Here is a 13,124-nt window from a genome sequence, read left to right on the forward strand (position 1 = left end):
GACTTGCTCGAACGATAAAGTAAAGGGGAGAGAAAACAATTAAAATTAAAAAATATAATAGTAATAATTGTAGGTATGGCCAGGTGGTGCAATGGACGAAGCACCAGCCCTGGAGCCATGAGCATCCGAGCCCACATCCGGCCCCGTACACCCAACTATCACCCAGCAGTGTGACATGCAAGCCACCCAAACCCCACTGCCCTGCAAAAACCAAAAAAAAGGGAAAAAACCCAAAATAAAGAGATTTCTTAAAAGGAGAGAGAAACATTAATTAGGGAATTCAGAAAGGTCTCATGTAGGATGTAGCACTTGAGCAAAATCCAGAAGGGAGTCTGGGATTCCAGGAAGAATAGAAGGAATAATAAACATCCCAGAAACAAGGCACAAAATGAGCAAAGGAAAGGTAAAAATGTTTGTTCTTCATTTTTCAATGAAGATCACAACATCAAAGAGGTGAATTGGATTTGAATGAGAAGGGGGCTTTGCCAAGTCACCAGCCTCACTTTGTCCTCCAGAGTCATCTAGGTCAGGGCCAGATATGAATCAGGACAACTGGAGATGGCCCTGAATGTGAGGCAATCAAGGTTAAGTAACTTGATCAAGGTCACACAACAAATAAGATTCAAACTCCTGTCCTTGTGATACCAAGGTAGTGCTCTATTCACTGTGCCACCAAGCTGCCCCAAGACAAGGTGATACATATAAGAAATAGCATGCCTGGGAAACTTTTGTCTGCCAAGGGCAGAATTTGAATATTCTTATTATCATTCACCTGCTACATTGGTCAAACAATTAATTAATTAACCCTTAAAAAGCTCCTAGATTTATTAAATTTCAAGTCCTGGCTGCAGTTGCCATGGCAGCACCAGACCAAATGAATTCCCATGTCAGGAGGCCAGATGTTACCCACCCATACTAAACCAAAAAATCCTGTTTTCAAGTCCTGTTTCAATACATATTGGCTCTGATCCCTGGAAAATTTACTTAACCTTTCAAAGTCGGGAGTAACTCTTTTAAGACCAGAATGGCAGAGAAGATTCTATGAAATATCGGCATAAGTTCCCCCTAGAAGTTGCAAGAATTCTCATGGTTGGATGCTTTTCTCTCTCCAAATATGCCCTAACACAATTTTATTTTCTTTCTCTACCCTGATTGACATATTTTAATAATTTAAATCTCAGTCAAACCTCTTACAGAGTACCCTATTTATTTCAAGGAAGGGGGGGAAAGAAATCAAAAAAGCATAAAATCCTTTAAACTTAATGACTTTTTTCAAATACATTTTTTATTCCAAAATGAACTGAACAGCTATTTAAAACAATCTAATAAGACAGTATTTTTTTTTCCTTTCCTAATTTTTTTTTTCTAAGTTAAAGTTAAAGAGTTACAATGCATCTGTATTTTAATCAGTCTTTATCTTGTATTTCCCCACTTAATTTGGAGGAATAGATTCTCTAGCAAAACACATTTCTTGAACATATTTCATGACCAAAAATGTTGCAGACTAGTTCCTTCAGTCAAAATCCAAATGAAATAAAGTGAACAGAGTCTCTGGTGCTGATGAGGAAGTTATTCATTAATCTCCTAGTTCATTTACCCAGGTCAATCATACATCATCATTTTAACTTAAGATTGTTTGCTGAATTAGTTAATTCTCAAAGGTAGAAATGAAGAAGTAATGTTTTCTTTTGTTACCAGTAGGGGGGAATATTAACATCATTTAGCTAAGTAAAAGGTAAACTTATCAGGACAGTTTATTTTTAAATTTTCCTTTTGTCTGCATCTCTATTAATATGAAACCTGCTGCCAGTAATTAGTTATATTAGTTTATTTATCTTAAGTAGTAATTTTCTTCTTGTTAAACCCCTGAACTCTCTGTGGAGCTAAGGAATCAAAGCTACTTATAGTTTTTATAATATGTGAAGAAGAGAAAAATGATGAGGAGAGACTTCAGACAGTTTCATTTGGCATAGAAAAAAATCTGCTTTTTTTCTTTCAACCTTTCAATGTGTATCTTATTCCAAGATTGGGCAGACAGGTAGTGTAGTAGATAGACTACTGGCCTTGGAGCCAGGAGACTAGAATTTGAATCCAAGGTCCCACATTTGACTCTTAATAGCTGTCTGACCTTGGGCAAATCACTTAACCCTAATTGCCTCACATCCAGGGTCATCTTCAGTTATCCTTATTCATATCTGACCACTGGACCCAGATGGTTCTGGAGGAAAGCACAGTTTCCCACCTCAAATCAATCCATGTGCTTGTCTTGGCATCACTTCCCTGATGTCATCTTCTTTGAGAACAACTATATACACATTTTGAGAAAGAAGTGACAGAGTAGAAGATGTTTGGAACATGTAGAAGAGTAAATATGTTTGTTTTTACATAAAGGCAAAACCCTGGTTCTTGAGTGTAATGTATTGGGTTATAGAATGTGAATATTTAATTATTCCTATCTAAGAAATTAATGATATTAAATGCCTTTCAGATTGAAGTTGCTTATTCAAATAAACCAATTGAGAGTAAAATGTCATAAATCATTGACAAAAGGATATAAGATCTGTCTAGTGTTGTTGAAAAACAAATGTAATGTATGTCAAGACTGAAGTATTTTTTTCTACATTCCTTCCTCTTGTCCTATTGCAGAGCAATAGTCAGTCAATATTTTTCCAGGCATATTATTGTTTACTAAAATAAACAATTTTAGTGTGCATAATCTGACTATTTTGCATATATATATATATATATATATATATATATATATATATATATATAATCCATTCTCTGATTTTATTTTTGGAAGGGATGTATGGAATACTACTGCAATAGTGTAATTTTAAGTATATATATATATATATATATATATATATATATATATATATATATATATATATTCTGGTCTGTTAGTAGAAACAAATAAGCTCAATGAGTAATCTATCCCCAAAATTCCTGGTGAATATTAAATGCATTATCTCATCCAACTGAATTTAAGGCCATTACTAAGAAAATATTCTTATGAAAATGGGAAAATTTTTAATCACACACAATATTTCCATAAAATAATATCATTCACCAGTATCATCAAGTAATAGAATAGCAAGGGAATAATATGATAACTACTAGGCAATTTCTACCTGTAAAATTCTATATTTCTTTGATTTTAAAAGCACATATTTGTAGAAGAAAGATACCAGACACACATTTATGAAAGCGAACTTCATAATACATCTAGTTGTTCAACTCTCATTTTATAGATGAGAAACTTAGCCAGAGGGATGAAATGAATTAGTCAGGGATATATATATATATATATATATATATATATATATATATATATATATATATATATATGTATGTACATATGTATATATTTAACAATTGAAAAACAATTCAATTCAGTGACAGATGCAGGAATGGAAGAATCAAATATAAGTCAGATAATCATATATTTAGAACCCCCTTCATTAAATAGATGAGAAAACTCAAAAGAGGACAAAGAGAATAATTATCTCATTCAAAGTCTCATCATTAGAAATTCTAATAGCAGGATTTGAAGTAAGGGTTTCATGAATTCTTACCACTTACATGATGTGACGATCTGTTAGAATTGTACTACTTTAAAGAGAAACAGAGAAATTAGAAAGAGAAAGTTGCTAGAATAGATGAGGGGTTTTTTTGGTTTTATTTGCAAGGCACTGGGGGTTAAGTGACTTGCCCAAGGTCATACAGCTAAGTCATTATTAAGTGTCCGAGGCCGTATTTGAACTTTGGTCCTCCTGACTCCAGGGCCAATGCTCTATCCACTGATCACCTAGCTTCTCTGAGATGAGTTTTAAGCATTATGAATTTATTGTGACAGGGAGATATTCAAGTGGAAATGTGGAAGTGTATCATAGATATTGGAATATAATTTTAAAGAGAGAGAGAGATCTATACTAGATATCCAGGTTTTCTTCCTTATTTTGACTTCTTTCACTTTTGAATAGTTTTAGATAAAAGACATATTAAAGTAAGAGATAAATAGGTTTCAAAACAGTAACAGTTGAGGCTATGGTAACAAATGGAGGAGAAATCAATTGAAAATAAATATGCATAGTAGCATAGTTCACTGTTGCTTCATTAAGGGTATGCACACCTATTCCAGTGAACTCTATCAGTCTAAACCATTCAGAGGAATCATGAGGTTGATAGACAAACTGTTGACTGTGGTGTAGAGTTTTTCACCTACAAATTCTATACTTCAAAAACCTGTAACTTGATTAGCAATATCTAGTCAATTTCAATTATCATTGTTATTGTTATGATAATCATGATCATAACTAAAGCAGCTGCTTTCATTATTATATACTATTTTGTTATTATTAATAAAAATGATCACCTTAAGATTAAATTAATGATAAGGCTCTTCAGATATTAGGCTTATGCTCCAACTACATATTTAGACCATCAGTCTAAAAATTCAACTAAGTAACTATTTAATTACCCACTCTATATAAGAGAGGCAAGCATGATTCATTGGATATAGAAGTAATTTTGAAATCAAGGGAACTTTGGTTTAAGGTACCACTTCTAATACATACTAGTTTGTACACTTTACTTAACCTCTCAAAGCTCTATACAAACCTCGAAGATGGTAAGTAGGAGAAAAAAATGTATATTAGCATTAATAAAGGGGGTTTCCTCCCTGGAAAGGTCCCTATGTGAATGAAGACACAAGTCCAGTTCCTAGTCCCTCTGCACAAGGTTTTGTGCTAGGAGGAAGAGATGCAAAGATGAAAGACATTATAATCCCTGAAATCAAGAAATTTTTAATGGCATTTGTGTATATACATATATGGTATGATATAAGGTAGAATGTAATAAAAGAGAAGAAATAATGAATTTGGAAACCTTTAGGAAAAAAATTGAGAAATAAATTACTTTAACTAGGGAAAGCTGAATAATTCAGTTTCTCAAATTATAAAATACCATAGAATCATAGAGTACTCAAGGTCAGCCTCATGTTATAGTTGAAGAAAGTGAAGCATAGACTTAGAGAGAAATTAAGTGTCCAAGAGCAATTAAAACCCATTTCTTTGTGACTGAAAAATGTTCCACACTGCTTCTCATAAAGGAAAAGAGAACTGGACCTTGAAGATACAGAAGGATTTCAAAAAGTAATGAGTGAGTAAAAATTCTATCTATGTGATTCATGGCATGAATTACAGAATCTGATGCTGAGCAAAGTCAGCAGAAGCAAGAGAACATTCTACCCATTAACAACAACATTGTGAGTTGATCAACCTTGATGTATGAAGCTGCTCTCAGCAGTTCAGAGATCTAGGACAACCCTAGTAGACCAGGTATGGGCAATGCTATCCCTAACCAAAACAAAACAAAAAATAAAACAAACAAAAATCCTCTTCACAATCTGATGATCACTATATTCACTTTTTATATCACTTAAGTATTTTCCCCTTAATCCTAATTCCTCATACCAAAAATGACTAATTTGTAACATGTTTAAAATGAATTTGCATAAATACAATATTCACCTGAATATTTGTTGAGTGGAAGGCAGTGGCAAGTCAGGGTAGAAAGAAAATATGTAACAAAAATATGCATATGCATATGGATGTATGTTGAAAAACTTTCATAACATCTATCTGAAAAAAATAAAATTTCAATTAAAAAAGAGGGGGATAAATGTAAGAGAATGAGGAAAGAATAAAGTCCATCATAACCTAAAAAAAAAGATGGCTTGGGTAAATTGAAAGGCAAAAGAGTGGAGGATTTAAAAAAAAAGGAACCAGTTTAGTTTAAATGAAAAGTCTATAAAATTAGACACCAAGGAAGCCAACATTTATGAATTGCTTACTCTCTATCAGGCACTGTATTAAACATTATAGATACAAAGACACACACACACACACACACACACACACACACACAGAGACAGAGAGAGACAGAGACAGAGAGAGACAGAGAGAGACAGAGAGAGACAGAGAGAGACAGAGAGAGACAGAGAGACAGAGAGACAGAGAGAGAGAGAGAGAGAGAGAGAGAGAGAGAGAGAGAAATGTTCCCTACCCTTCAAGAGTTCACAATCTGAGAGAGACAACACATGAACAAATTTAATAGAACAGATGGAAATTTCAAAACTATGGTAAAGCCTAGACCATGAAAGACCTCCTGCAGATGGTAGATATGACCTGAGTTGAAGGAAAGCAGTGAAAGCAGTAGGCAGAGGGGAGGAAGCAAAACATTTAAAACCATGGGGAGCAGTCGGTGACAAGGCTTGGAGAAAAGGTCTTGTTTGAGGAACAGCAAGAAGTCCATTGTTGCTAAATGGTTGAGTTGATTTTTAACCTGGCTGCATAATTTTAACCAAAAAAAAAAGCCCAAAGAAAGATGACTTTTTTTTTTCCATGCACACAAACATATATGTGTGTAGATAGGCAACTATGTCTGTTCATATGTATTAATGTCCTTCCTTTAAAAGGTGTTCACTAGTATCAAGAGGACTGATCGTCCGGTGAGCTGAACTCACAACACTGAACTATGCCAGCTCATCCCAGTTAAAGCCATCCTGTTGCTAGAATATAAAGACACCCTCTAGCTTTGGTCTTCAGATGACTTGCTATGTGGATGGGGGTAAGGAGTCCATGTGATAACAATTTAGAATGGTTCAGCCCATAAGAAGCTTATATAACTTGGCTTTTTAATGAGGGCTCCTCAATTTCCAAATCAAATTACCAGAGTTTCCAGCTGCAGGTGATCAAATTAGGGAGGGGAAACATGCCAAATATATATATATATATATATATATATATATATATATATATATATATATATATATATATGCATATATATATGTATATATATATACATATATATATATATGCATATATATATATATATATATAAACAAATGAATTGTTTCCAAAGGTGCTGATTGAAATAATTAGAAGTGGAAAACATTAAACAGTGATTGAATTAAGTAAAAGCATCAAGAAGCAAAGCTATTGCATTTCATCAGCTTGCTAAAAAGTATATTCAGCATTCAGCACTAAAATTTGGGAAGGGACAAATCAGTTTAAGTAACATTAGGTGCATTACAAGTAAATGCAACAGAAAATTACAATTTTATCTCTTATTCAAATGTGATAGTACAGGTATTTGGCATTGATGTAATCCATAGATAAACTATTCATTATTATTTCATATTTTGGTATACACTGGAATTCTATGATTCACGATTATTTCAAAGGGAGTTACTTTGACTTGAAAACTTGAGAGTTAGATAAAAAGTCATATTTCTATTATTCACAAGATGCACTCTAAATGATTTTATATATATATATATATATATATATATATATATGGAAGAAAGCTAGATAAAAGGATAGTTTTAGCAACACAAAAGGATAGTTTTAGCAATACAATGATAAATTTTTTTTTATTCTGTCACAGATCTTTCTGACAGTCTAGTGAAGCCTGCATAAAGTTAAATCCATAAAAATGCAAAGAAAAGCAATTATATTGAAAAAAGTTATTTGGATTTATGTATGTCTGTATATTTTCATGCTAAATCATCACATTAATCCAAGGCTAAGAACCCTTGATCACGCATTTGGATATGGCGTGTTCAATCTGATTCAACAATGTGTACCACCTGATGTTGGGTTGCAGTGAGAGAGACATGTACCCATCACTGGAGAGGTGACTGCCTTGGTCTAAACTCCCCCAGTCTGTTAGTGAATGACCAGAGAAGGACAACCTACATGGGGAAGGGCTTCTATATATTGCCATTTGAAGATCAGATGAAGAAGTTGAAGAGTTTAAACTGTAAGAGAAAAAAAGATGGAAATCAGGCCAGTTGGTTTCTATAGAGGAAGGGTTAAACTTGTTTTTTGGACTCAGCATTAGATACTGACATTGTGAAATTTCAGAGGCAACATTAAGGCAAACTTCCCTAATACTTAGAACTGTGTGAAAATGGTAACCTGAAGAGGTAACCAATCAAAGGCTGAATAGGCAGGAATGAAGTAGAGCAGTGGTGTCAAATTCAAATAAACAGAGTCCATTAATTTGTGTCTAAGGATCCCTGCAGGCACATAGTAACATAGGTTTAAAATGCAATGCTTAATGTATTTTTATTTATTCTGTTAAATATTTCTTAGTCACATTTCAATCTGGTTCAGGTTGTATTCAACAGTGTTGTGGACTACTTGCTAGCTATGTGTTTGACACTTCTGGTGTGGGGGGCGGGGATTCCTGTACAGGCACATGTTGCACTAGGTGAACTGAGATTATGTGAATAAAAGCTAGAGAATAAAAGAGAAGGCAAAGGAATTCATTAACTGGGTACTGTGAACTTTAAAAAATCTTTATATATTATACATATTTATTACAAATAAATGTATATATAAATATATTTCCAGAAGAAGAAAAACCATAGAAAGAAGAACACTGGCATTCTATCTAGTCTTATGTCTAAAGTAGACTCATGCTGGCACAGAAATGATCACAGTGATTAGGCCCTGCACAACAATAAAACAATTTATTAGAAAATGTCCCTAAATAGCTGGGTTTCTATTTTTCACAAGATGAAAAAAGGCTAATGGCTTCTATTTTAAACCTCTGGATTGGTTTATTTGATTTGTAGTCTATACCTCAGTTTTTTTTTCCATGACTAAAATTAGATAAGAAATGACACAGCACATTATCATTGATTCAGCACCATAGGAAAACAAGTTAAATGGTCAATCAGACTTCTACTGGCCAAGCATAGTGCTAAAATCTGAGGAATCAATCAAAAAGTAAAAAACAGTACCTAATCTTAAATTCATAATCAATGGGTAGGGGAAGACAATATGCAAATAACTACAAACAAAATATATACAGGATACATTGGAGATAATAAAGGAAAGGCATTAACCAGTGTAATTTAATGGAAAAGCTGTTCCGTGGGATTACATTAAACAAAGTTTAATGTGTAAGTACACAAATATATGATCACTTATTATAAATGTTAGTCTCGACCCACACTTTCTATATTGAAGTCTTTATTGAATTTAGAGGAAAAGGAAAAATTATCACAAAATCAAAGAATTTAATATTTGTAATGGACTTTGGAGGTTATTCAATGCTAGCCATGCCTTAACCAAAACAGTCCCTCCACAATACACCCCAAGAATAAATGTGCTACTTTTCTTCAAGACACCTATTAAGAAGGAAGCCATTACCTGATAAAAATGTTCAAGAAAGAAGAAAGAAGTCATTGACAAGTTATTGATATCGTCTTGATTTTTTCCAGTAGTATCTTAGAACATCAATTGGAAGAAATTCCTATACTATGTACAATCTTTTTAAAATTAATTTTCTCAGTCTTTATGTATTTTTCTCATATTTTCCCAAATGACCAACAACTAATTAATGAGCATACTCATACTCAATTCAATTTAGTTCAACACTAATTTAGGGTCTGTTCCATGACAGGAATTGAACTTAGAACATAATGATAGTTATCATTAGCATAACATTTGAAGGTTAACAAAAAATGTCATGAATATTATCTTATTTATCCTCACAACTTGGTGGCCAGGTATTATTATTACTGTGCCCTTTTTACAGATGAGAAAACTGAAACAAAGGATAAATGACTTTAGTAAGATCATACAGCTGGTAAATTTCTAGGATGAAATTTGTACTCAGGACATCCTAACTCAAGTTCCAGCACTCTATCTCTACAATACCTATCTTTCTTCTGCTAGATTCAAAGTATATAAGTATATAAAGTATATAAAGACAAAGAAGTGACTGCCTTCATGAAATTTACATTGTTGTTGGAAGGGATGTGGGAAATCTGGGACACTGTTACACTGTAAGTGGAGCTGTGAACTCATCCAACCTTTCTGGAGAAAAATTTGGAACCATGCCCAAAGGGCAACAGAAATGAGCATACCCTTTGATCCAGCAATACCACTACTGGGTCTATACCCTGAAGAGATGATGAAAAAGGGTAAAAACATCACTTGTACAAAAAATATTCATAGCAGTCCTGTTTGTGGTGGCAAAGAATTGGAAATCAGGTAAATGTCCTTCAATTGGGGAATGGCTTAGCAAACTTTGGTATATGTATGTCATGGAACACTATTGTTCTATTAGAAACCAGGAAGGACAGGATTTCAGGGAAGCCTGGAGGGATTTGCATGAACTGATGCTGAGTGAGATGAGCAGAACCAGAAAAACTGTACACCCTAACAGCAACATGGGGGTGATGTTCAACTTTGAAGGACTTTCTAGGTCCATCAGTGCAACAGTCAGGGACAATTTTGGGCTGTCTGCAATGGAGAATACCATCTGTATCCAGATAAAGAGCCACGGGGTTTGAACAAAATTCAAGGACTATTCCCTTTAATTTAGAAAAAAAACCAGAAATCTTATTGACTGATCTTGTTATCTTGTATACTCTGTTTCTTCCTTAAGAATGGGATTTCTCTCTCATCACACTCAATTTGGATCAATGTGCAACATGGAAACAAATTAAAGACTGACAGATTGCTTTCCCTGGGGGGGGGGGGGAGGGAAGTAAGATTGGGGAAAAATTGTAAAACTCAAATAAAATCTTTAATAAAAAAAAGAAATTTACATTGTGAGAGGCAAACAACATATGTGTGTCTGTGTGTGTGTGTGTATGTGTGTGTGTGTGTAAAAAATGCAAACTATATACAAAGTAAATACTAAATTTCAAAGTGGGAGGGGCACTCACAATTTGGATCAACAAGACAGATCTCATATAGGAAGAGACATTTCAACAGATCTTGAAAAGAAGATATAAATTAACATTATAAAACAGGGTACAAAAAATTTGAAAGACAACTCTGAGCTGTACAGCAATCAATTATTATTCCAGAGGAATCATGATAAAAGAACCTCCTGACTAAGAGGTGATGGATCAACTATTTGGAATGGAGGGACATTTTTTTTTAATGAATATGAGGATTAGTTTTACTTGACTGTGCCTATTTGTTACCTCAAGTTTGGAGATGGTTTGCTTATTTGTTTTCCCTAAGGAGGTGGTGGAAATGGTAAGGGGAAAAAACACTTGATAATTGAAACATTTAATTAAAGAAAAAAAAAAGAAGCAGCAACTAGGGATTCTAAGAGGTGGAGGTAAAGAGGTGCATTCCAGACAGGAGCAAAAAGTCTGTGTAAGGCACAGAGCTGGGAGATAGAACATTGTATACACAGATTGACAAACAGATAAGATTGACTGGAATAAAGACCATTCAAAGGGGAGCAGTATACAATAAGACTGGAATGGCAGCTGGAGGCCAATGTAAAGGATTTTGAAAGTCACAGAGAAGAATGTATATTTTATCCTAAAGGTGAAGGAAGTTACTAGAGCTTCTTGAGTAGAAAAGTGACCTACTTATACCTCTGCCTTAGACATGTTATTTTGACTGCAGTGCAGGAGATAAGAAAGACTTCAGAGAACAATATAAAAACAAATTTAGAGTTGATAGTGATTTTGAATATCATTAGTCAAAGAATCTCAAAATCACAGGATTTGGGATTTGGAGAAAATATTTAGTGACCCTCTAATCTATATCATACACAAAGGACTTTCAACCATAACATCTCCTACAAATAAATGGTCATGATGTCATTCAAGTAAGAGGAATCATCTATCTCATGAGACAAGAAATTCCATTTTGGATAGCTCTAAGAATTAGAAAGATTTTTCCTGACTTCCCGTCAGAATTGTTTCTTTATAGCTTCCAGCCATTATTCTTGGTTCTACTCTCTGAAAACAAACAGAACCCATCTAATTCTTTCTCTTCATTATAATCAAATCCAACTACTTGTGTAGAGAGTACAAAATTTAAACTTCTACAATGCTACCTATAACATTTGGACTCTATAGTTCCATGTCCCTATATTATAGTGTGCATAAAGAAATAGTTTTGTTTCTTTTATATTTCTAATTTAATGTCTTATTTGAAGACTATAAATTAATTGCTATAATATCATTATATATTTTGATATATATATATATATAAAATTCTATAGCAGAGTAATCTATATACTATGGCTTTCCAATTATATATGACATATTTTATAATATATTATGCTTATTGTGATTATTATAAGCTATCTCGATATTATACATATATATAAAGATATAAAGACAAGCCATAGTATATAGATTACTCAACTATGAAAATATATATCATATATGAATGTATGTATGTAAATGTATATTTGCATGTTTGTTCCTATATTCACATAATTATAAAGAGATACATTATTAAGTAAGGTCTTTATCCCCTTGTTTGGATCTGTGTACACTAGAAATTTATTCCTTTATAGAATCTGAGTTAGCATTCCCAGGGAGAGGAAAAAATAAAAGCACATCCATGAGGTCTCTAATTCCACACTTAAGAGAGACATCCAAGGCCATTCTCCTAACACTTGATACATAATTGACATTTATCCCATATATGTTAAATATCCCTTCATTTTCTTCTTTTTAACCCTACAAAAAGCTGAAAAACTCTCTTCCCTCTCTGCCTCATAATCCAGACAAAAATAATCTTATAGCACCTGACATTGTAGTTTAAACCTTCCATGCAGGGCGGCTACGTGGCGTAGTGGTTGAAGCACCGGCCCTGGAGTCAGGAGTGCCTGGGTTCAGATCCGGTCTCAGACACTTAATAATTACCTAGGCGTGTGGCCTTGGGCAAGCCACTTAACCCTGTTTGCCTTGCAAAAACCTAAAAACAAAAAAAAAAAACAACAACAAAAAAAAACCTTCCATGCATCCCTTGTTAGTAAACCTTCAATATATCAGCAAACATTTCACTTCAGTACTCTGATCTCCCTCAAGCAATTATTGCACTCAAGATCTCAAAGCACAGATCTGGAATAAAGGTTAACATCTCCCTCCCTACTGATTTCCATCTTAGAAATACCCCCTCCACAAAAAAGATGGGGGGGGCAATTTTTTTAAAGTACACATTTAAAGCTGGAAAAAAACCAAAAAAGACCACCGTGTCTCATCCACTCATTTTAGCATTTTAGATATCATAATACTGAAGCTGCAAAAAATAAAAGGATTTCCTCAAGGGTCACACAGT

At 33.7% G+C, this 13,124-nt stretch overlaps 1 protein-coding gene across 1 annotated transcript in view; it reads right to left on the bottom strand.

Moving 5' to 3' along the window:
- LOC141494195 (semaphorin-3E-like) overlaps positions 1 to 13,124 on the bottom strand; it is a 371,039-nt gene that overhangs the window by 284,328 nt on the left and 73,587 nt on the right. The gene's annotated exons all lie outside the window — the stretch shown is intronic.

The sequence above is a fragment of the Macrotis lagotis genome, chromosome 7 (assembly GCF_037893015.1).
Source record: "Macrotis lagotis isolate mMagLag1 chromosome 7, bilby.v1.9.chrom.fasta, whole genome shotgun sequence".
In the NCBI taxonomy this organism is placed as follows: domain Eukaryota; kingdom Metazoa; phylum Chordata; class Mammalia; order Peramelemorphia; family Peramelidae; genus Macrotis; species Macrotis lagotis.